This window comes from Macrotis lagotis, chromosome 1, assembly GCF_037893015.1.
Source record: "Macrotis lagotis isolate mMagLag1 chromosome 1, bilby.v1.9.chrom.fasta, whole genome shotgun sequence".
Lineage (NCBI taxonomy): Eukaryota > Metazoa > Chordata > Mammalia > Peramelemorphia > Peramelidae > Macrotis > Macrotis lagotis.
The window spans coordinates 912203550-912227642 of record NC_133658.1 but is presented as its reverse complement, the minus strand read 5'-3'; the positions used below and the strand labels follow the sequence as shown (position 1 = coordinate 912227642).

The 24093-nt window shown below is 39.1% G+C and overlaps 1 protein-coding gene and 1 pseudogene across 1 annotated transcript in view; one reads left to right on the top strand and one right to left on the bottom strand.

The window, feature by feature from the left end:
* The window catches only part of LOC141509794 (uncharacterized), a 63388-nt gene that overhangs the window by 26696 nt on the left and 12599 nt on the right, over positions 1–24093 (bottom strand). The window lies entirely within an intron of this gene.
* On the top strand, positions 18348–18707 carry LOC141510264 (mitochondrial pyruvate carrier 2 pseudogene; annotated as a pseudogene).

Below are 24093 nucleotides of genomic sequence, written 5' to 3'. Positions count from 1 at the left end.
TGACTCTTTCCCTCAGTTCCTCATCTGTAAAATGAACTGGATAAGGTAAACCACTCTAATATATTCACTCTGGTTCTCCTGATTTAGTCAACAATAGGTCTAAGGCCAAGCCCTCTTGGTTACTGTTTGGGCCCTGATTGGTTCAGAGTAAAAATTAATTGTTTCAGTTTAAGTCAGAAATCCTGAGGATCTTACCCTCTCAGATTTTTTCCCCCTTCTTTTGAACTGTGTAAAAAAAGGCTTCTTTTCTTCCTTACCTGCCTAAATCACTGAGAAATCCCATAAATCCCCCCCTTTTTTTTACATGATCATTCTTGGCCTCTTTTCCTCCTCTCTCTTACCTAACCTTAATCACTGTATGGGCAGGCACTGTCTCAGTTAAACTGTGACTGGGGAAAGGCCTAGCTTTAAAAGTCCAAAGTCTCTCAGGGCATCCAGGGCCATATCCAGTTGTATTGATCCATATTCTGGCCAATGTGGACTCAAATGACTCTGGAGAGTAAAGAGGTTGGTGAATCTGCACAACAGTCCTTCACTTAAGTCCAGCTCCACTTAAATCCACTTGCATGTCATGGTGATGGAGACACTGAACCTCAGAGAAGTATCTTATCCCCTGGGGCAAGGACTCAGTACATCCCCATCCCCAGGCACAAGACAAGCCCTACCAGCAAAACAATAATCCTGCCCTAGCCTGAAAGGACTGTCTTTGAGCTAATGTCCTTTATCCATATGTCCTTAATTTAATTACCTCATCTTTGAACTACAATCCTCATCCAACCAACCAACCATCCATCTATCTTTCTCAGCTGCCATTACATTAACACTGAGCTTGATCTCATTGTCTAAGCTATGGAAACTCCTTGGGGCCCATCCCCAAGTCCCTACTCCCATCACTTTTCAAAGCTAATAATGATGATGATGATGATGTTTGCCCTTCATTTTCGAAGAAGACCTTGACATCAGGGAGATGATGCCATGATAAGGACATGAATTGAATTTGAGTGAGGGGGACTATACTAAGTCACTAGCCTCACTTTCTCCTCCAGAGCCATCTGAGTCCAGTGGACTGATATGAATCTGGATGACTGGAGATGACCCTGGATGCAAGGCAATCAGAGTTAAGTGACTTGCCCAGGGTCACACATAATAAATGTCAAATGAATGAGGCTGGAACTGAAATAAGGTCCTGATTTCAGCACCAGCTCTCTATTCACTCTACCATCTAGTAGCCCAAAGTAGTTGATTTGTTCAAAGCTATGAATTACTTGGGATCCACCCTCAATATCTGAAGACTAAACTGATTCCTCCTCAGGACATGCACAAAACTAGGAGTTACTCACACATTAATCCTTCTATTGGTTGGGTCTTGTTCCTTTGTTATCTATGAAGACCAAAACCACATCACTATGTTTGAGACAAATGACAGTGTGCCAAACTGTGGCTGCTCAGATCAATAAGAGCTTGTAATGCTCTACCACAGGTCAGGTACAAATAGTCCATGTGAACATCAGGGGTGGGTGGGTACGCTAAACTTATGTAAAGCACATTTCCTCTGAACTTCTTCAATTCTGCCTCCCACATAGAGTGCAGCACCCTCACTGATGAGGGCATGCTATGCTGGGTAGTCCTGTGCCAGTATTTCCCATGATATACAATCAGTTCTAAAGTTTTTCAATGAGACCTTCAGTGTGGCTTGGTATCACTTCTTCTGACCCCCTTGTGACCACGTGTCCTCTGTGAGTTCCCCATAAAATAGTTTTTTGGCAAGCATATGTCTGGCATTCTAACGATGTGTCCAGTACATTATAGTTGTGTTCTCTGTAGTAATGTTGTAATGTTAGGAAGTTTAGTTCAAGAAAGGACATTAGGGTATGGCATCTTCTCCTGCTAGGTGATCTTCAAAATTTTCCTAAGACAACTTAAATGGAAGCGATTCAGTTTCCTGACATGGTGCTGGTAGATTGTCCGGGTTTCACAGGCATATAGTAATGAGGCCAGCAGCACAGCTCTGTAGACTTTCAGTTTGGTGGTCAGTCTAATATTTCTTCTCTCCCACACATTGTTTAAGAGCCTTTCAAATACTGAGCTAGCTCTGGCAATGTGAGTGTCAACTTCATTGCCAATGTGTACCTCCCTGGAAAGGGCACTGCCAAGGTTAAGTGGACTTGTCCACAGTCCTCAAAACTTCTCTATTTGTTGGATTTTATGGTTCCACAGATAGATGGTGTGGTGCTGGCTGATGGAGCACCTGGGTTTTCTTGGTGTTAATTGTTAGATCAAAATGAGCACAAGCAGCAGAGAATTGATCCATACTTTGTTGCATCTCAGCTTCAGAGGCTGCAATGAGTACACAATCATCTGCAAACCAACATTCCCTCCACTTTGTTCCTGGTTTGTAGGCTTTTAAGATTAAGGGATTTGCCATCAATGTAATAGCTGACCTTAAGGTCATGTTCATCCTCAGTGAAGGCATTTGATAACATGGATGAAAACATCATACTAAAAAGCTTGGGAGCAAGGACACATTCTTGTTCACTCCATTGGTGACTGGGAAATCTCCAGAGAATCTTCCACTATCTAGAACCTGGGCATGTATGCCATCATGAAACTGATGTACTTCTCCAGGCAACCAAATTTTAACATGATTTTCCATAAGCCCTCACACCTGATGGGATCAAAGGCCTTGGTCAGATCTACAAATGTTGTGTACAGACCTCTGTTCTGCTCCTGGCATTTTTTCTGGAGTTGTTGGGCAGCAAATCTCATATTGACTGTTCTCTACCATCTCTGAAGTCACACTATCTCTCAGGGAGGTGACTATCTTCCAGGTGAAGGATCAGCCTATTAAAAAGGACTCTGGCAAGAATCTTGCCAGCAATGAATAAAAGAGAAATAGCTCTGTGATTGTCACAGGACAATCTATTCCCTTTACCTTTATAGAGATGAGACAATGAGCCATCTAACTGACAAAGAGGTTTTGGATGCCATTGAGGCTCCTTTCAAATGGCAAAGCATCCAGTGCTGATTCTATTCTAGCTGAGATCTACAAGGTGGGAAAGTCCATTGCTCAGCCAAAAGCTGACTAAAATTTTCCAGATTATATGGCATAAAGAGGTGATCCCCAATAATCCTTTAGTAGCAATATCCTAACTCCTCCCTAACTTTTCCAGATCAGACACCAGGCCATACTTACCCTGATCTCTTACCTCTGACTACTTTCTTAATGAACTCTAAGGATTCCCCTGAGAAATCTAGTCCAGTTGCAATAACCTTGCAACTGTCCTTAATCTTCTCTCTCTCTGGGCCTTTATGCTGCTTACCTTGCAAGAAACTGCTAACTCAGCCCAGTTGCAATCACCTTGCAACTGTCCATAATGTCTTTCTTTTTTCTGGTTTCCCTCTTTATATTACTTATTTCCTGATGGCTGTTGCTGAAAATCAGTCAACTGTTCTAACCTCTATTAACTTAGTTAGCTTTACATTAATGTTTATCCCTTTATTCTGTTACCTTAACATAATAAAACTTTTTTGTCCCTAAATAATGCTTGGTCAAGAGTAGGTCTTTTAAGTGAATTTATTAACCTCCTTGAACCCTAAACTAGACTACCACCCTAAACAACATTTTTCTGCCATCAATGGCATTGCCTCCCTGATGTCATGGTCTTCTTCAAGAACATCAATCAATTAATCATTTGCCAAGAAAACCTCAAATAGAGTAGACAGAAGTTGGACAAAACTGAACAACACTCTAAAAATGTTTTCCTCTTGGCCCAAGTCCAGTGGAATAACAATAATTTCACATAAAATGTATTAAGTGTCCACCAAGTCAAAGGCACTTAGAGATTGGAAGAGGGAAGAGATCACTTCCAGGAGAGTTGGAAAGTGTGAAGGAGAGAGAAAATGGGGAATCAGGGAAAGCTTCATCAAGATGTGACACCTGAGTCAAGTCCTTAAAAAAAAAATTTCTGCAAGCAAAGACAGAATAGAAGGAAGATGAGAAGATGTGAATTCATTCCTGGAAAGCAGGATATTATAAGCCAAGGCACTAAGAGGAAAGAATGGGAAGGAAGAGGCAGTAAGACATCCAGGTTGAACTGAATGTCAATTATATGAAGCTTGGTACTGGAAGATGGGAAAGATAGCTAGAGTCAGATTATGCCTGGAATGATAATTCCACTGCTACCAGGGAATCATAAAATGCATGTAACAGATATCTAATAATATATACAGAAGAATGGTGGATGAAGAAACAATTACTGAGGAGGAGATGGGGTGGGAAACAGAATGAAAGCCAGAAAAGAGTTCATTTTCACACCCTGAAGAAAACAAAGGCCCAAACTGATAAATGGGATAGCTGACATCCATCATCTATAATCTCTGTCAGGAAGGAATATTCTAAGGAGGGATATGAATTGGTCAAGTATAAAAGGCAGATGGGAGCATGAAAGGGTTTGGGAAGGAAGAGCTAAATTCCTAGCCTTCTCTATCCCATCCAGCTTAAGTGGAGATGAGTCCAGGGGATTTGAAAACACATAATTCCCTTTACCAGGAAGAGTACTCTGTGAGTGGATTCAAGATTTCCTGGCATAACCTGCAGAAATAAAGAAGTTACCTTCCAAATATTCTGGGAACCTAAAACAAAACAAAACAAAAAATAGGGGGTGGCTAGGTGGCCTAATGGATAAAGCACCGGCCTTGGAGTCAGGAGTACCTGGGTTCAAATCCGGTCTCAGACACTTCATAATGACCTAGCTGTGTGGCCTTGGGCAAGCCAGTTAACCCCGTTTGCCTTGCAAAAACCTAAAAAACAAAAAACAAAACAAAACAAATATTCTGGGAACCTGTAGCATTCCCCAGTTGTCTGGTAAGAATTCGGTTCTGGGTCCCAGCCCTGAGCGCCCCTCACGTCCTCTGGGGTGTACTCCCCTCTGCATCCCTGCAAAGAAGGTCGTGTGGATACAGGGATCTGGGAATCGGCCAAAAGGCCTGTACTTGGGGTTGCAGGGCAGCTCGTGGGGCAGTGGATGGAGCCCCGGCCTTGCTGTCAGGAGGCCGCGAGTTCGAATCCAGCCTGGACCACGTAAGGCTCAGTAGTAGGCGCTTAACCCTGCTCGTCTCCTCCATACCTGGCCTGGTCCCAGGTGGCTCCGGAGGGGAAGGCGAGGCGGTGACAGCACAGCCCCCGATTCAATCCGCAGGCCTGTGCCGGCTCCGGGGTCTCACCTGCGGCCGTCCTGGGCCCGGGCGCTGCGGCCTCCCCCGGCCAGGCGTCGGGCGGAGGGGCGCCGGGCTCGGGCAGGGGCAGGGCCGGGCGGCTTCGGGTGAGGGCACGGGGGCACGGGGGCACGGGGGCCCGGGGGCCGGAGGCTGCTCCGGGGCGTCACAAGGAAGGGGGCCCGGCGCGGCCTTCTCACGGCGCCCCGACCCGGGAAGGCGACACGGCCCGGGACCAGGATCCCCCCCCTTCCCGCCGAACTACAAGGCCCCCGGCACCCGCGGCGCTGGGGGAGGGGGACGTGACAAGCCCCCCTTCTCCTGCCTCACTCACCTGGGCTGGCGAAGTCGGCGCGCACCTGCCCGGGGGTCGCGGCCTGAGCACCTCGTGCCAGCTGTGGCGGGACCCGGGGAGGAGGGGAGAGCGGCGAGGAGTGCGCCGCGCTGCACCCTGGGACTTGTAGTCCTCGCCCGGGGCGGGGCGGGGGCGCTGGGCAGAGCGCCTGCTCTCCAGAGCGAGGGGCGGGGCCTCTCAGGCCCCGCCCCCGAGGGCCCCGCCCCGCGACGCCCTGGGGATGGGGGAGGGGAGTGAGGCGTCTCCTGCCTCCCGCGGCAGAGCCAGGAGGACCGATGACGTCACGCGTGGATTGGCGTCGCCCGAGGCCGCCCCGCACCCGCCGCGGCGCCCCGAGTCCGCGGGGCTCCCTCTCGCCTGCCCCGACTCCTCTCCCGACACGGACCCCGAAGTCGGGACGGGCCGGAGGTTGCCCCCCCACTCCTGAGGGGACTAAGTGCTTGTTGCCGGGGGGGCCCCTGCACCCCTCTATCTCCCGATCTGTGGAGGGGGCCCAGGGGCGCCCCCGGCCGAAGGACTGGAAGTGGGGGGACGAAGGGAAGGTGGGAGGGCCCGGGAGCCGCCCCTGCCGCTGTCCGCTGCGCGGTGCTGACTCGTCCCGGCGCGGCGGCCACTGTGCTTGCAGGCAGAGAAACCCGAGAGAAGGGGGCTGCCCCGGGGCATAGGACCAGGCTGTCAGGGACAGAGCACCTTCACCTTTCCGTTGTGTGGATTCTCTGTGATCCCCTTTGGGGATGTCGTGGGAAAGACCTTGGAGGGGTTCGTCATTTCCTTCTTCAGCCGATGTGACCGATGAGGAAGCCGAGGCAGAGGTTAAGTGACTTGCCCAGGGTCATACGGCTAGTAAGTGCTGAGATGCGAACTCAAGAAGATGAGTCTCCCTGACTTCAGGCCCCTGTACTCCATCCACTTTGCCGCTAGAAAGATTATCTACTCCGATTCTACCCTTTATATCCCACTACCCCGATTCCTGATTACACATGAGGAAAAACAGGCTTAAAAATCGTTAAATGATCCACTCATGAACAAACGAATAGCCAAGAGCAGAGTGTGGTATGGAATCAAGGGTTCTTCCTACAACTGGGGTTTGGAAGATGATGAAATAGTTGGTTTTTTAAGAGGAAAGTGTTAGGGGACAGTGGAAAGATAGGTCTCTGGCTCATTGGCATCTCTGAAGCCCCTTCTAGAGATAATGCTCTTTCAAGAGTCTTTGAAGACCTCAAACTCCTACCCTCTTGGCTAAATACCTTCTACAAGATATTTAGAAATCCCAGGAAAGAGTTGTGTCCCCCCTGAAATTACTGAACACCTCTCCACAGGAGCCTCTCCGTAAAGTCAAGGAGTGCTTAGAGGCCTGGATTTGGAATTTCTAGAACTTGAATCTGGACCCCTGGTCTTCAACTTATGTGATCTTAGGAATGTTAACCTCTTAGAATCTCTAGAATCTTAAGTGCTCCTTGCAAAAATGTCTTATTCTAATCTCCCTATTTACTAGTGCCATGGGGGGAGACAGATTTTTTAATTTTGTATTATATATATATATATATATATATGTCTTTAGCTCGTCTCCCTGCCCTCACTATTTCTTGGGTCTAGTGTTCTAACCTTCATGTAGAGATGCTCTTCCTACCCTTTATTTATTTATCAAAAAAACTGTAGAATCATACCTTTTTCATAAAACATACAAATAATTTCATTACTTCATGTTTTTAGTTGAAATCAAGGATTTATTACCATTTTTATAACAAAAAATACACAACAAAAAAGTCACATTTGCTAAAAATCCTTTTTTTACCCCATGCTTATATAGTAACTGATAATGATGTTTGTCCTTCGTCCAAAGAAGACTATGACATCAGGGAGATGATATCATGACAAGTGTGTGAATTGGATTTTTAGTGAGGGGATGCTGTGCTAAATCACCAGTCTCACTTTCTCTTCCAGAGCCATCTGGGTCCAGTGGCCAGATATGAAACAGGATGACTGGAGATGGCTCTGGTTGTGAGGCATTCTAGGTTAAATAACTTGCCCAAGCACACACTGTAATTGTCAAGTATCTGAGGCCATTTTCCAACTCAGTCCCTTCTGACTCCAAAGTCAGTTCTCTAATCACTAAGTACCTAGCTGCCCCTATAGTAACTGTAATGTTAGGTGAGTTGGTTTTCTAGTAAAAAATTTCTCAAAAGTTGTCACTGATATTTCTCATAATTTGTTAAAGTTTATGATCAATATTTTTTCCAGCTGTTGTAGCAGAAAACTTCATTTTGGAGAGATGTGATTGTTTTCTTATTGTATTATTAACCCAATATTAAAATAAGATTAAAGGGTTTTCTTTCTACATCCTCATTCAGGGATCAGCTTCTATGTCTGTCAGTCTCTGAAACACATTGTTGATGGATGAGATTGTCCACATCCACTGAGGTTTTTTGATCTGGGGTGGGAGAGATCCCACCTAACTAGAAGATCTTACTTCTGTTTAGAGTATAAATAGAATTTATAGGGCAGCTAAATGGCGAAGTGGATAGAGCCTTGGCCTTGGATTCAGAAGGACAGGAGTTTGAATCTGGCCTCAGACACTTGCCACTTACTGTGTGACCTTGGGCAAGTCATTTAACCCTGATTGCACTGCATCCAGGGCTACCTCTAGTCATCCATATTCATATCTGGCCACTGGACCCAGATAGCTCTGGAGAAGAAAGTGAGGCTGGTGACTTAGCACAGCATCCCCTTGCCCAAATCCAATTCATATGCTTGTCATGGCCTCACCTCCTTGATGTCATGGTCTTTTTTTAAAATGAAGGACAAACATTATTATTATTATTATTATATAATCTAATCTAGGAGCATTCAAGCCCTTAAAATACAAATTCTTCTGACTTTGTACCCATCACTGGAATTTAGAGTAATGCACCTCATGAAGGAAAAAAAACTAACCAGAGTGGTCTGGATGGAGAATCCTTTATTCAGATTGCTGGAGGCAGCTAAGTTTCATGATCAAGTCAGGTCTTCAGCTGCAAAAGCTAAAGACTTTTATCTACTTCATTAATATGCCTACCCCTTCATTAATTATTCACCATTCAGGGATATCTCTTTTTTCAAAAGTTATGTAAGCATTCAATGATTACCTTGGATTTGTCTTTGGTTGCCAAAAAAAAAAACTCCAATGACCACCAATATATTAATTATCAGCTAACCTAATCAATACATTGATCATTAACTACCCAGAAACTCTGTCTCTCAGACTTTTTACTTCAGTTTCACATAAATTGCTGTGAATGACATAAAAGTTGTATTCCATTGTTTAAAAAACTAGAGATCCTTTATTCACTCATAGCCAAAATAAGACTAAGTCAGATGATATATAATGATAGTCATTAATTTATTCTTTGTTTTGTTCTTTCCTTTGCTTTTCTTCTAATTCCTTTAAAATTGGGAACCATCAGGGGCAGCTAGGTGGAACAGTGGATAGAACACTGGCTCTGGAGTCAGGAGTACCTGAGTTCAAATCCAGCCTAAGACATTTAATAATTACCTAGCTGTGGAGCTGTGGGCAAGCCACTTAATCCCATTACCTGACAAAAAAAAATAACCTAAGGAAAAAAAAATTGGGAATCATCTAGTAAATGTATCCCCAGCCCTAACTTTTTATAAATGTTGTCTTTCTGGTTTAGAGTAGAATTTTTTAAATTTATTTTTTGGGGTTTTTTTGGCAAGGCAATGGGGTTAAGTGACTTGCCCAAAGTCACACAACTAGGAAGTATCAGGTGTCTGAGACTGAATTTGAACTCAGGTCTACCTGACTCCAGGACTGATATCCTATCCTCTGCTCCACCTAGCTGCCCCATTAGAGTAGAATTTGAAGAGTTTTCATTGATTTATTTCAAGTGCCTTTGTTCAAAACTATACACCAAATAACACATTTCACTGGAGAACTTTTTGTTATAAAATGAATTTGTTTCATCCTTATTTTTGTTATCAGCAAGAAAAGTAGTCTTTTACATTTTAGCTTAAGTTCCCTTTAAAGTATGAGAAAGCCAGGTTTCTCAATAACACAGAAGAACCCTATGTTCTACCTTTAATAGTATCATACAATTTCCTTCATAAAACTTTCTTTTTAAGGGACTGGGTTTTTTTTTGTAAAGTTGATTACTTCTGTAATGTCACAGGTTGAAATTAAGGTGACCTGAGGCATAAAGTTCTAAATACTATCATTTTATTGATGAGGCTAGCAATTCCGAACAACTGGGCTCTTTAGCTCCTTGGTCAGTCAAAAAGACCTTGAGGTGGAGTTTATGATATTTTTTATAGGTTAGGGAAGTTGGTTGGTTCTTGTCCTTTATTGAAGAAGGTCAAAATGACAACCCTATGTTTGAGACAAATTACAGTATGTCCTATTTGTGACTTATCAGACCAATTTGAGATCAGAATGCTCTACCACAGGCTGGACACAAAATGTCCATGTGAACACCTGGAGTGAGTACTCTAAACTTAACATATGTCACATTTCCTCTGAGTTGCTTCAATTCTGCCTTCCTCATAGAGCACAACCCCCTCACTGATCAGGGCACAATATGCTGGGCGGTCCTGTGCCAGTGTCTCCCATGCTGTAAAATCAGTTCTAAAGTTCTTCAATGAGACCTTCAGGATGTCTTGGTATCAGTTCTTCTGACCCCCTTGTGAGAGCTTGTCCTGTGTGAGTTCTCCATAAAAGGATTTTTTTGGCAAGCATATGTCTGACATTCTAGCTAGGTATCCAGCCCATCGTCCCCATCGTCATTGCACTCTCTGTAGTACTTAATGTTGGAATGCTAGGCAGTTTAGCTCGAGAAAGAACCTCAATGTCTGGTATCTTCTCCTTCCAGGTGATCTTCAGAATCTTTCTAAGACAATTTAAATGGAAGTGATTCAGTTTCCTGACGTGGCACTGGTAGACTGTCCCAAGTTTCACAGGCATATAGCCATGAGGTCAGCACAATGGCTCTGTAGACCTTCAGTTTGGTAGTCTAATACTCTTCTCTCCCACATTTTCTTTCTGAGTTTCCCAAACACTGAGCATGCTCTGGAAATGCATGTGTCAACTTCCTTATTAATGGGTGCCTTCCTGGAAAGTACCCTGCCAAGGTAAGTGAACTTATCCACAGTAAACAAAACTTCTCCATTTGCTGTAACCAATGGTTCCACATTCAAATAGTGTGGTGCTGGCTGATGTTAGACCTAAATTAGCAAAAGCAGCCAAGAATTGATCCATACTTAGTTGCATTTCAGCTTCAGAGACTGCATTGGGTACATAATCATCTGCAAATAGAAAATCAAACACCAACCCTCCCTCTACTTGATTTTGTCTTATAGCCTTTTCAAGTTGAAGAATGTGCCATAAGTGCAGTAGCTCACCTTGATGCTGTGTTCATCTTCAGTGAAGGTGTTTGATAACATGGTTGAAAATATCATGCTAAAAAGCATGGAAGACACATCCTTGTTTCACTCTATTGGTGACTGGGGAAATCATCAAGGCATCATTCACTATCTAGAACATGACATCATGAAATTAGCACACAATATTGATGAACTCTGAGGAACTAAATTTGACATTTTTGGACCTCTTTTCTGCTCCTAGCATTTTTCCTGGAATTGTGGAGCAGCAAACAGAATATCAACTGTTCCTCAACTCTTTCTGAAGCCACACTGGCTCTCAGGTAGGTGACCATCTTCCAGGTGAAAGACCAACCTATTAAGGGGGACTCTGGCAAGATTCCTACCAACAGGGGCAGCTAGATGGCACAGTGGATAGAGTGGCTGGAATTAGGAGGATCTAAGGTCAAATATGACACTTAATACTTAGCTGTGTGACCTTGGGCGAGTCATTTGACCCCATTGCCTTGCAAGGACAAAAAAACAAAACAAAAGGAATCTTACTAGCAATGACTGAAAAAGAAACACCTCTATTCTCTTTGGCTTTATAGAGATGGACAATGGAGACATTCTAAAATTCTTGCGAGATAACTTCTTCCTGCCATATAACCTGGAAATTTTCAGTCAGTTTTTGCATGAACAATAGACTTCCCCTTCACCTTGTAAGAGCCTAATGGCATTCAAAACCTCTTCTTCAAGTTGGAACTTCAGCTAGGGACTAATTGACTGCAACTTGAGGCACTGATTGATGATTTATTGAGAACACTATGGAAGTGCCCATCTCTCAAGGATCATGTCCCTATCACTAATCAATGTGACTATCAGCACTAAGTAATTGAGATGATCCATATGCCTGACCCATAAATAAGACTTTAGAACAATCTGAAATCACTTCAGGTTGTAACCATCTGCTTAAATTTCAACTGTCTTCTTACTGAGCCAAGAATTCTGCATCTCTCTAAGATTCACTTGTACTTTACTTTTGATAGCATTAAATGCTGCCTTCTTAGAAATGAATGAACTATCCTGTTGATAAACTCTGTGTAGTTCTTGTTTTTCATTTAGCAGATTCTGTATTTTCCCATCATTTCATCAAATCAGTTTTGTTTGTGAGTGTTCTGACTCAGATGAACAAATGCAGTGCTATATACCAAATCTGTGAAAATTACCCATTTCTTTTCTGCTCCAGTTTCCAGTTTGTGTGTTGGCTCAACTTCTTTTAAAAAATCAGAAACTGGGGTGGCTAGGTGGCGTAGTGGATAAAGCACCGGCCCTGGAGCCAGGAGTACCTGGGTTCAAATCCGGTCTCAGACACTTAATAATTACCTAGCTGTGTGGCCTTGGGCAAGCCACTTAACCCAGCTTGCCTTGCAAAAACCTAAAAAAATAATAATAATAAAAAAAATAAAAAAATCATTAACTATTTTTTTGGTCCCTTTTTGTATCTCTAGCAGTTAACACTGTCTGGCATATGGTAAGTACTCACTGAAATGAAAAAAAATGAGTTTGTCTTAATTTGCGTTTTTCTAATCAATAGTGATTTGTAGGATTTTTTTCATATTATAAATAGCATTGATTTCTTCTGAAAATTATCTATTCATACCCTTTGACCATTTATGGTCAAAGTAGGGAATGGATCATATTTTTATAAATTTGGCTTAATTCTCTATAAATTTGAGAACTGAGCCCTTTATCAGAGAAAGATATTTTCCCCACAGTTTCTACTTTCCTTCTCAACTTAGCTGCATTGGCTTTTTGTGCAAACCCTTTATAATTTGATATAATTAAAATGATCTATTTTACATCAGGTAATAATCTCTATCTCTAGAGTCATAAAATTCATCCCTAATATATAAATCTGACACGTAAATTATTCCATGCTCCCCTAATTTTGCCTAAGGTATCAGTTCTTATGTTTAAATCATGTGCCTATTTTGACCTTATCTTAGCATATGGTGTGAGATGTTAGTCTATACTCAAATTTGGGCAAACTACTTTTCCTCTTTCTAGCAGTTTTTGTCCAATAGTGAATTCTTGTCTTCTAAGCATTGGGTTAAGGTCCATCACTAATGTGGAGTAAATACCACATCTATTCCACTGATTCACCATTCTATTTCTTAGCCAGTACGAGATTGTTTTTATAGTTAACATTTTGTTATATAGTTTGATATTTTGGTATCCTAAGTCACCATTCTTCACATTTTTATCATTAATTTCTTTGACATTCTTGACCATTTCTTTCAGATAAATTGTTATTTTTTTTCCCCTAGTACTATAAAACAATTTTCACTAGTTTGATTGATATGGCACTAAGTAAATTTTGGTATGTGCCATTTTGATTATATTGACTCAGCTACACATGACCAATTAATATTTTTCCTATCATTTAGATCTGACAGTGTGAAATGTTTTGCAGTTGTATCATATAGTTCCAGAGATGGTCATAATGTATTTTATATTGCCTATAGAAATTTTAAATGAAATTTTTTTGTATTTCATGCTTTGCTGGTAATATATAAAAATGCTGATGAGTTGTGTGTGTGTGTTTTATTGCAACTTTTGCCAAATTGTTAATTATTTCAACTAATATTTGATTCTCTAGGATTCTCCATGTATTACTATCATATCATCTATAAGATCGATAGTTTAGTTCCCTCATTGCCTGAACTAATTTCTTCAATTTCTTTTTCTTCTTTTATTGCTATAGTTAACATTTCTGAATAATACTGAATAAGAGTGGTGATTGTATTCATATCTAAGTGATTTGTTTCAAGCAGTTTTTTCAGATGATTTTGTAGGCTTCTTTATACCATCATATCATCAAGTTTTGCTTCCTCATTGCCAATTTTAATTCCTTAATTTCTTCTTATTGCTAAAGCTAATTTTTCTACTACTATATTGAATTATAATGGTGATAATGGGCATCCTTATATCACCCCTGATCTTATTGGAAATGCTCCTAGTTTATCTTCAGTAAATATAACATTTGTTGATGGTTTTAAATAGATACTTCTTATTATTTTAAGGAAAAGAATGTATTACTACACTTTCTAGTGTTTTTTAATAGAAATGGAGGTTGCATTTTGTCAAAGAATTATTTCAACATTATTGAGATAATCATATGATTTCTGTTCTTGATATGTTCAAGTATGTTGAGTGTCTTCCTAATATTAAACCATCCCTGCCTATCTGATATAAATTTTACCTGATTATGGTATATTATCCTAGTAATAACTTCCTATAATCTCTTTGTTAAAATTCTATTTAAGATTTTTGCATCAGTGTTAATTAGAGAGATGAGTCTATATTTTTTATTTTGACTCATTCTGGTTTAGGCAGAACTTCTTTTATTTTCAAAAATAATTTATGTAGGAATTAGAATTAATTATTCTTTAAATGTTTGGTAGAATTCACTTGTAAATCCATTTGGACCTAGATTTTTTCCTTAGGGAGTTTATTGATGGTTTCTTCAATTTTTTTTCCTGAAATGGGGCTATTTAAGAATATTATTTCCTTTTCTGTTAATCTAGGTAGCCTATATTTTTGTAAACATTCATTCATTTCATTCAGGTTATTAAATTTATGGGCATACAGTTCTGCAAAATAACTCTCAATTATCTCTTTAATTTTGTCCTCATTGGTGGTGAGTTCACTCTTTTCATTTTTTTGATACTGGTAATTTGGTATTCTTTCCTTTTTATAAAGCCAGATTAACCAAAGGTTTATCTATTTTTATTTTTTATAAAACTAATTCTTTATTATTAAATCAATTTTTTTAATTTTAATTTTAAAAATTTTCAATTTTATTAATCTCTCCTTTGATTTTCAGAATTTCTAATGTGCTATTTAGTAGGGAACTTTAATCAGTTCTTTTTCTAGCTTTCTTAGCTGAATACCTAAATCATTGATCTCCTCTTTCTCCATTTTATTCATATAAGCACTAAGACATAAAAAATTTCCCCTAAAAACTGTTTTTGGTTGTATCTCATAAATTTTAGTATGATGTCTCATTTTCATTTTCTTGGATGAAATGATTATTTCTATGATTTGTTGTTTGATCCACTCATTCTTTAAAATTAAATTATTTAGTTTCCAATTTTTGGTTTATCTTTCCTTTTATTACATGTAATTTTTATTGTATCATGCTCTGAAAAGCATGCATTTGTTATTTCTCCTTTCCTGCATTTGACCCTAAGGTTTTATGCTCTAGTACATGGTCAGTTTTGATATAGGTTCCAAGTATTACAGAGAAAAAGTATATTCTTTTCTATCCTCATTCAGTTTTTTTGAGACATCTATCATATCCAAGTTTTTTTTTTTTTTTTGCAAGGCAATGAGGTTAAGTGGCTTGCCCAAAGGCACACAGCTAGGTAATTATTAAGTGTCTGAGGCCGGATTTGAACTCATGTACTCCTGACTCCAGGGCCAGTGCTTTATCTACTGCACCACCTAGCTGCCCCCATATCCAAGTCTTCTAAGATTTTATTCACCTTCTTAGCTTTGTTCTTGTTTCTTTTGTGGTTAGATTTATCTAGTTCTGAGAGAGGGAGGGTGAATCTCCTCTATTGTAGTTTTGTTGTCTATGTCTCTATAAAATTCATTTAGCTTCTCCTTTAAGAATTTGGATGCTATACTAGATGTATTTTGTTTAATAGTGTTATAACTTAGGGGCGGCTAGGTGGAGTAGTGGATAAAGCACTGGCCCTGGAGTCAGGAGTACCTAGGTTCAAATCTGGTCTCAGAAACTTAATAATTACCTAGCTGCGTGGCCTTGGGCAAGCCCCTTAACCCCGTTTGCCTCGCAAAAACCTAAAAAAAAATAATGATATAATTTCATTGCCTATGGTATCTTTAAAGAAAATGTATTTTATTTCCCCATGTATAAGACACACCTTAATTTGGGGGCCTAAAATTTGAAAAAAATGTATTACATAAAGTTACTGAACTCAACTTTTATTTATCATAAAATTCATTACAACTCCTCATCATGGTCAAAACTCCCATCCATTAACTTGTCCTCATCTGTGTTTGATGATGAATCATTGTCTTAGGAGAAGCTCTGACTGCTATTCTCCCTGTGCTCTGGCCTGTGGTTGACCACAAGCGCTCCCTGGACAAGTCTGGTGCATGTCCATGTCCTTAGTTCATTCCTGATGCACCAATTGCATCCTCCTTGGAAATCAGTAATTTCTTTTTCATCAGCAATTCTTCTTGCCTCCTGCTGAACCATCTTTGTGGACAAAAGAATTCCTAATGCCCTTTGCTCTTCAATCCATCTCTTCAATTCCCTCTCTAAATCTGGCCATTTTACTGACTTATCTCTCATGGCCTTCTTCTGCCAGGGCATTTTCTGTAAGGTTTCTTCTTTCCATGGCCAGTCTCAGATTGTTTTCTCAGTTGGAGGAGGGCCAAACTTAAATTCAGCAGCATGATTTCCATTCACTTTTGCAAACTGTATGACTTTGAACTTGAATTTAGCACTGTAAGAAAATCTTTTTTTGAGTCATTTCTGGGCAGAATGTGGCAAAACATAACCCAATATCCAAATGCAAAACAATGAGCACAAAGGCAGGTTGGAAAAAGCAGGAAATGCAAGTCAAAAAAAATCTACAAACACTGTATAAGGTGCTCCTAGTTTTTAGACCCTAAATTTTTCAGAAAAGGGTGTATCTTATACATGGGAAAATATGGTAGTTTCTTTCTCTATCCATTCAAATCTATTTTGACTTTTTGCTTTGTTTGAGATCAGGATACCCCTGATTATTTACTTCCACCGAAACATAATATCTTTTGTTCCAGCCTTTTATCTTTACTCTGTGTATCTTTTTGCTTCAAATGTTGTGTTTCTTGTAAACAACATTCTGCAGGATTCTATTTTTTAATCCATTCTATTATTCACGTCCATTTTATGAGAGAATTCATTGCATTTACATCTACAGTTATAACTGCTAATTCTATTTTCCCTTCCATGTTATCTTTTTCCATTTGTACTTCTCTCTTTCCTTTCCTCTTATTCCTCCTCACCAATGTTTTGCTCCCTTTTCCCTTTAACTTTTCTTTAAAATTTTAACATTAAGTTTACTTTCACTTACACTTAAGCTGTCCCTTTTATTAGCCACTTCTTCCCTTTTCTTTCCCTTCCCCAGCCCACCCACTTTTCTGTAGGGTAGGATAGATTTTTAATTTAGAATGTAGGTAATTCCCTCTAGGCAAAATCTATTGAGTAAGATTTACTCAGTGTTTACACCCTCCTTTCTTTCCCTCTACTTTAATAGGTCTTTGTGCCTCTTCACAGCTGTTATTTGTCCACTAATGCCTAGGCTTCTCCTGGTACAATGCTTTTTTAATTTTTAAAGATTTTATTTGAATTTTGAGTTTTACAATTTTTCTCCTAATCTTACTTCCCTCCCCCCACCCCACCCCCATGGAAAACAATCTGTCAGTCTTTATTTTGTTTCCATGTTGTACATTGATCCAAATTGAGAGTGATGAGAGAGAAATCACATCCTTAAGGAAGAAACAAAAAGTATAAAAGATAAGATCAGACAATAAGATATCTGGTATTCTCCATTGCAGACAGCCCAAAATTGTCCCTAGTTGTTGCACTGATGGAACGAGCAAGTCCATCAAGGTTGATCATCACCCCTATGTTGCTGATAGGGTATACAATGTTTTTCTGGTTCTGCTCATCTCACTCAGCATCAATTCATGCAAATCTCTCCAGGCTTCCCTGAATTTCCATCCCTCCTGGTTTCTAATAGAACAATAGTGTTCCATGACATACATATACCACAGTTTGCTAAGCCATTCCCCAGTTGAAGGACATTTACTTGATTTCCAATTCTTTGCCACCACAAACAGGGCTGCTATGAATATTTTTGTACAAGTGACATTTTTACCCTTTTTCATCATCTCTTCAGGATATAGACCCAGTAGTGGTATTGCTGGGTCAAAGGGTATGCTCATTTTTGTTGCCCTTTGGGCGTAGTTCCAAATTTCTCTCCAGAAAGGTTGGATGAGTTCACAGCTCCACCAATAGTGTAATAGTATCCCAGATTTCCCACAACCCTTCCAACAATGATCATTATCCTTTCTGGTCATATTGGCCAGTCTGAGAGGTGTGAAGTGGTACCTCAGAGAAGCTTTTATTTGCATTTCTCTAATAATTAATGATTTAGAGCAATTTTTCATAATGCTATGAATTGCTTTGATTTCTTCATCTGTAAACTACCTTTGCATATCCTTTGACCATTTGTCAATGTGGGAATAGCTTTTTAAAAAAAAAAATATGGGGGGAGAAGGGCACCCTGGGGCAGCACAGCCAGCCAGGTGACGGGCTGGGCTGGGTCGTCGTGTCTCGGCCGAGGGCATGGCCGCCTCTGGGGTGTGAAGCCTGCGGGCCACCTACCACCGGCTGCTCAACAAGGTGGAGCTGATGCTGCCCGAAAAGCTGAGGCCACTCTACAATCACCCGGCAGGTCCTAAAACTGTATTTTTCTGGGCAACAATTATGAAATGGAGGTTGGTTTGTGCTGGATTGGCTGACATGGCCAGGCCTGCAGAAAAACTGAGCACAGCCCAGTCTGCTGTGTTGATGGCTACAGGGTTCATTTGGTCAAGAAACTCCCTTGTTATTATTCCTAAAAACTGGAGTCTGTTTGCTGTTATTTTTTTTGTCGGTGCAGCAGGAGCTTCTCAGCTCTTTCGTATATGGAGGTATGCTTATTAATATAAGCATATATACGTTTCCCAAAAAGTCTGTTGTGATAAATGTTATTTTACATATCAAGTGAATCTACAAATAATTTATCAAATAATATGTTAAAGTAACCATCACCATATTATATTGTAGTTTTGTTGAACTTTGTGTTTTTGGTGGATCCATTTAATGAATAATAGGATATATAACTTTATGATGCTTAAGTCAAGTAGAGGTGTGTGTCTCAGAAAATGATCTGAGGTAATAAATGTCTGGTAGGGAGAGACTTCACAAATTATATAATCAAGGTCAGGACAATTAGAATTTGAATAAATTTGTTCAAACACAAAAAAAATATGACTCAGTTCTCTGTATATTTTAGAAATGAGTCTTTTGTCAGAATCATTAGTTGTAAAGACTGCTTCCCAGTTTACTACATTTCTTTTGATCTTGGTTACAGTGGTTTTATCTGTGCAAAAGCTTTTTAATTTAATGTAATCAAAATCATCTAGTTTGTTTTTGGTGATATTCTCCATCTCTTCCTGAGTCATAAACTGAGTATAGCCCTTTTTATGTTTTTATTCCTGTCTTGTACTTACATCCCCTTTGTCAAAATATACTCCTTTTAACTGACCTGACAGAAGTACTATTGTCAAAGGTTGATTGACTGATTGATAAGCAGCATGACCTCATAGTCACTATGTACCTCCACTCTTATGTCTCATTAGAAATATCCTTCTCAAGAGTCATGAATTACATCAAATTATAATCACTTTATACCTTATCCTCTCAAGAGCCAAAGCATCATGCAAAGCCAAATTATTCCATGAACCATTTATGCCCCCCCCCAAGTATAATCCCTCCAATTGTAGCCAAAGCATTAAGCAAAGCAAAATCTCTTCATGATGTTTTCATGTCCTGTCCCTCTAAGTATACTATCTCCCTTCATCTCTTTAGTACTCCAACTATAGCACAATAGTCCTCCCCAACCAAAGTATCAGGTCACTCTTTCCAGTGTCCCTTTAGCATACCAACCATGGTAATGAAACCCTTATTTAATAAAGTATGGATTAAGACTCTTTTCCTAATCTCTTTATGTCCAAATCTTCTAGATACGCCCCCCCCCCCCCCATGCTCTGCCCCTAATATACTACAAACCTCTTGGCAGGTCACTTCTGATTTAATTATGTATAGAGCCTCTAAGTACTCTCAGTATGGGAAACTCTGAAGCTCTCTCTTGAGAGCTTTAGAATTGATTGTAAAGTCTGGGAAACACTGGCACAGCACCATCCAGTACAGGGTGCCCATCAGAGAAAGTGCTGAGCTCTATGAGCAAGGCAGAATTAAAGCAGTTTAAAGAAAACATGAGATACATAAGTTTAGAGTAAATACCTCAGGTGTTCATCTGGACTCTGTGCCCACCCCTGTGGTAGGACATTCTGATATTGGTACTAATATGCTATTTGGTCTGAGTAGCCACCATCAGACACACTGTAATTCACTAATACATAGGTGAGTGCCAGTTTGGTTTTCTTCAATAACAAAGGACAACCAACCATACCCATATCCTATAAGTACAATCTCTTCAACTATATTCAACCCTTTAACTCTCATAAGAGAAATACAATTTTCAAGAGTTACAATTGCTATTTTCCTCTTTTAAGGGTTGTATTCAATTTAATGTTTTTGACTTTGCTTTTTTCCCTTTCCATTTCCCTTTTTATGTATCTCTTGAATCTTGTATTTGAAAATCAAATTCTCTATTTAGTTCTGGTCTTTTTAATCAGAAAATTTTGGAAGTCATCTATGTTACTGAATAACCACTTTCCCCCGACAGAATATGCTGAATTTTGTGGAGTAATAAATTCTTGATTGTAATAAAAGGTCCTTTGCCCTCCAAAATGTTATAATCAATGTCTTCCAATTCTTTAATATTGAAGCTGTTAAGTCCTGTGTAATTCTAATTGTGCTTCCTTTGTATTTAAATTGTTTCTTTTTGGTTGCTTGCAGCATTTTCTCTAATTGTGAATTCTAGAATTTGACTATGATAATCCTTGGGAGTTTTTAATCCCAGGGTTTATTTCTGGAGGTGTTCTGTGTATTCTTTCAAGGGATATTTTGTCTTCTTGATCTAGTATATTAGGACTATTTTCCCTGATAATATTCTTATTTAGATCTAGGCTTTCTGCTAGACCAAGAATTCATAAATGATCTCGTCTATATTTTCCAGTCATTTATTTTTCCTAAAAGGAAAAATGTTTTCTTCAATTTTTTCTGCCTTTTGATTTTAATTAATGAAATCTTGGTGTCTCATAGATTTATTAGTTTCTAATTGTTCAATTCTAATTTTTAGGGTTTTATTTTGTTCAATTACCTTTTATGTTTCCCTTTCCAGTTGTTTAATTTTACTTTTTGCTGAGGTGCATTTCCTTTCCTATTGGTCAGTTTTAGTTTTTGATGAGTAGCATTCCTTCTCCAGTTGGCTGACTTTATTTTTTGAAGAATTACATTCTTTTTCTGGCTGGTTATTTTTATTTTTCAAGGAGTTGATTCCTGCATGTCTCTCATTTTTTCCCTTCCTCTTCTTTGGTCTTTAATGTTTTTTCAAACTCTTCTAAGAAGTTTTGGCTTGAGTGCAATTCCTAGACTTTCTATGTGGGTAATTTGGCACTACTTTCTTCTTCTGAGATGGTATTTTTATCATCTCTATATGCATAGTTGCATAATATGCTTAGTGCTTTTGGTTTTTTGCTCACTTTAATTGTTTGAGCTCTGCTCCTAGGGTACAGGGAGTACAGTCCTGAATTTTTTGAAAGGGCTGAGATCTGATCCCTGACTTATCACTGGCCAAGATATTACCTTTGCAAAAGTTTGTTTGCTCCTTTATGTCCAGGCTCTGCCCATGTAATGGCTTGTTCCTAACCCAGTCCAGTCTTTTTGCCCCAGTGTTTCCAGAGTTCATATTTTTGTCTGGGATTGGGACCCTCCCTTGCTGGCTTTCTACATATCTGCTGGACCTGTGCTGCTGTCTGGCTGCTGTGACCTGGGCTGCACTGTGGCTAAAAGCCTTCCACTGACTTTGATGATCTGCCACCTAGCTGGATTTTACTTCCTTTTCCCCCCTGAAGAGACAGACCTTCACTGAAGATCCTCTATGTCCACAACTGAAAAGTTATTTTGATCTTTTTTTTGGGGGGGAGGATACATAGCTTTAAAATCTGTATAGAGGTTTCATTTACTATTGTGTAGGGAAAAGCTCTGGGAGCATGTCAGCTTCATATTGACATCTTGACCCTGCCCCAAAGTCATCCTTATCTAATTGAAGTTTCTAGCTTATTTCTATTTCAGATGCTTTTTAATGACTTTAGACATACTACTTATGATTTTATGGAAAATTCCAATTTGTTCCTTTGCTTTCTAGTGCTTTTTTGTTTAAAGGACTAAGTTTTATGTTTCAGCAAAAGCTTTTTCTTTATTGAGGTAATCTATTAGGCTGATATTTTCCTAACAATGAACTAGTTCTGCATTCTAAATATAAATTTCACCTTATCAAAGTGTATAATCTTTGTGATATATTACTGTAATCTTCTTCCTAGCATTTTCTTTAAACAAGAATATTCATTAGGGAAATTGGTCTACAGTTTTGCTCTTACTGGTTTAGGGACCAGCATCATATTTGTTTCATTAAAAAAAATGTGGGGGGGCAGCTAGGTGGCACAGCGGATAAAGCACTGGCCCCGGAGTCAGGAGTGCTTGGGGTCAAATCTGGTCTCAGACACTTAATAATTACCTAGCTGTGTGGCCTTGGGCAAGCCACTTAACCCCATTTGCCTTGTAAAAATCTAAAAAAAAAGTAGTATTCCTTTGCTTGTTTTCCAAGTATAGTATTGGAAATAATTCTTCTTTAAATGTTTGGTAAAATTCACTTGTGAGTCCATCTGGTTCTGGGGATTTTTTCTTTGAAAACTAGTTGATAACTTTTTCCATTTTATTCTTGTAAAATATAGGTTAAGTATTCTATTTCCTCTTCTGTTAATCTGTTCAATTTTTTATAAATATCCATTCATTTCACTTATTTCATTACTAGATATTGGCAAACAACTAGAAAAATATTTCCTTGAAATTACTTGAATTCATCTTCATTGTTGGTGAATTAATAGTTTTAAAAATTTTGATACTGGTATTTTAGTTTTCTTTGTAAAATCTAATATATAATTTACCCATTTTATTACCCATTTTTATCAGCACTTAGATTTAGTATGGTTATCTTATTTTCAATTTTGTTAATCTATTCTTTAAATTTCAGGAATTCCAAATTGGTGTTTAATTGGTGAGTTTTAAATATTTTTACATGCTTAATTAATTGATCTGCTCTTTTTCTATTTAATAGAAGAAAAAATTTAGAGATAAGAATTTCCTCCTAACCTTAGCTGCATCGAATGTATTTTAATACGTTGTCTCATTGAGTTCATTCTCTTTAATGAAACTGTTTCTATGATTTGTTCTTTGACTCACTTGTTCTTTAGGATAGACAATTTTGTTTCCAAAAGTTTTTAATCTGTTTCCACAGCCTTTTAGTAAATGCAATTTTTATTTCATTACAATGTGAAAAAAGTATTTCACATTTCTGCTTTTCTATATTTTGTGGTTTATGCTCTAAAACACAATCAATTTTTGTGAAGCTGTCATGTCCTAAAGAGAAAAAGGTATAATCCCTTCTATTCTCATTCAATATTTTCTAGATTGCTTTCATGACATTTATAAATTTCTATTTTTTTATCTTCTTACTTATCATTTTTGTCAAATTTATCTAGTTGTGGGTAGAGCCAAGATGATAGAATAAGGCAGGAAGTGACTTGAACTCCACAAATCCAACCACACTGCCTTGCAAAAACTTTAAAAAAAACCTTACCCTTTAGAGAAATGAAAAAGGGGCGGGGGGGAAGGCTTAAAGAAAAAAAAAGACTAGGTGGTTGGATTCATCTCATTCTCAAAGAGGAAAGCTGAGATTCCCCCAGTAGCATAGTTTCCTCATTTTTGCATTAAGAATTTGAGTGCTAGACCATTTGATACACATTTAATATCAATATTATTTCATTGTCTATGGAATATTTTAGAAAAGTGTAAATTTCCTTCACTTATCTTATTTATATTTTAATTTTGCTTTGTGATTGCTACTTTCTCCCTTTCTTAATCTCAACTGAAGCATAAAATGTTCTGAACTAGCCCTTTATGTCTATGTACTTACTTTATGGGAAGGTTCATCATATTCTTATTCAGTTATGATCGTTATTTTCCTTCATTGAACTTTTTTTGCCTCTTTATCATGCTTTCCATTTACCTCTCCCTCTCAAAGGTATTTTCCCTTTGAAAACTCTCTTCTATAATTCTTCTTGTCTTCTTTTGTACCTCTCTC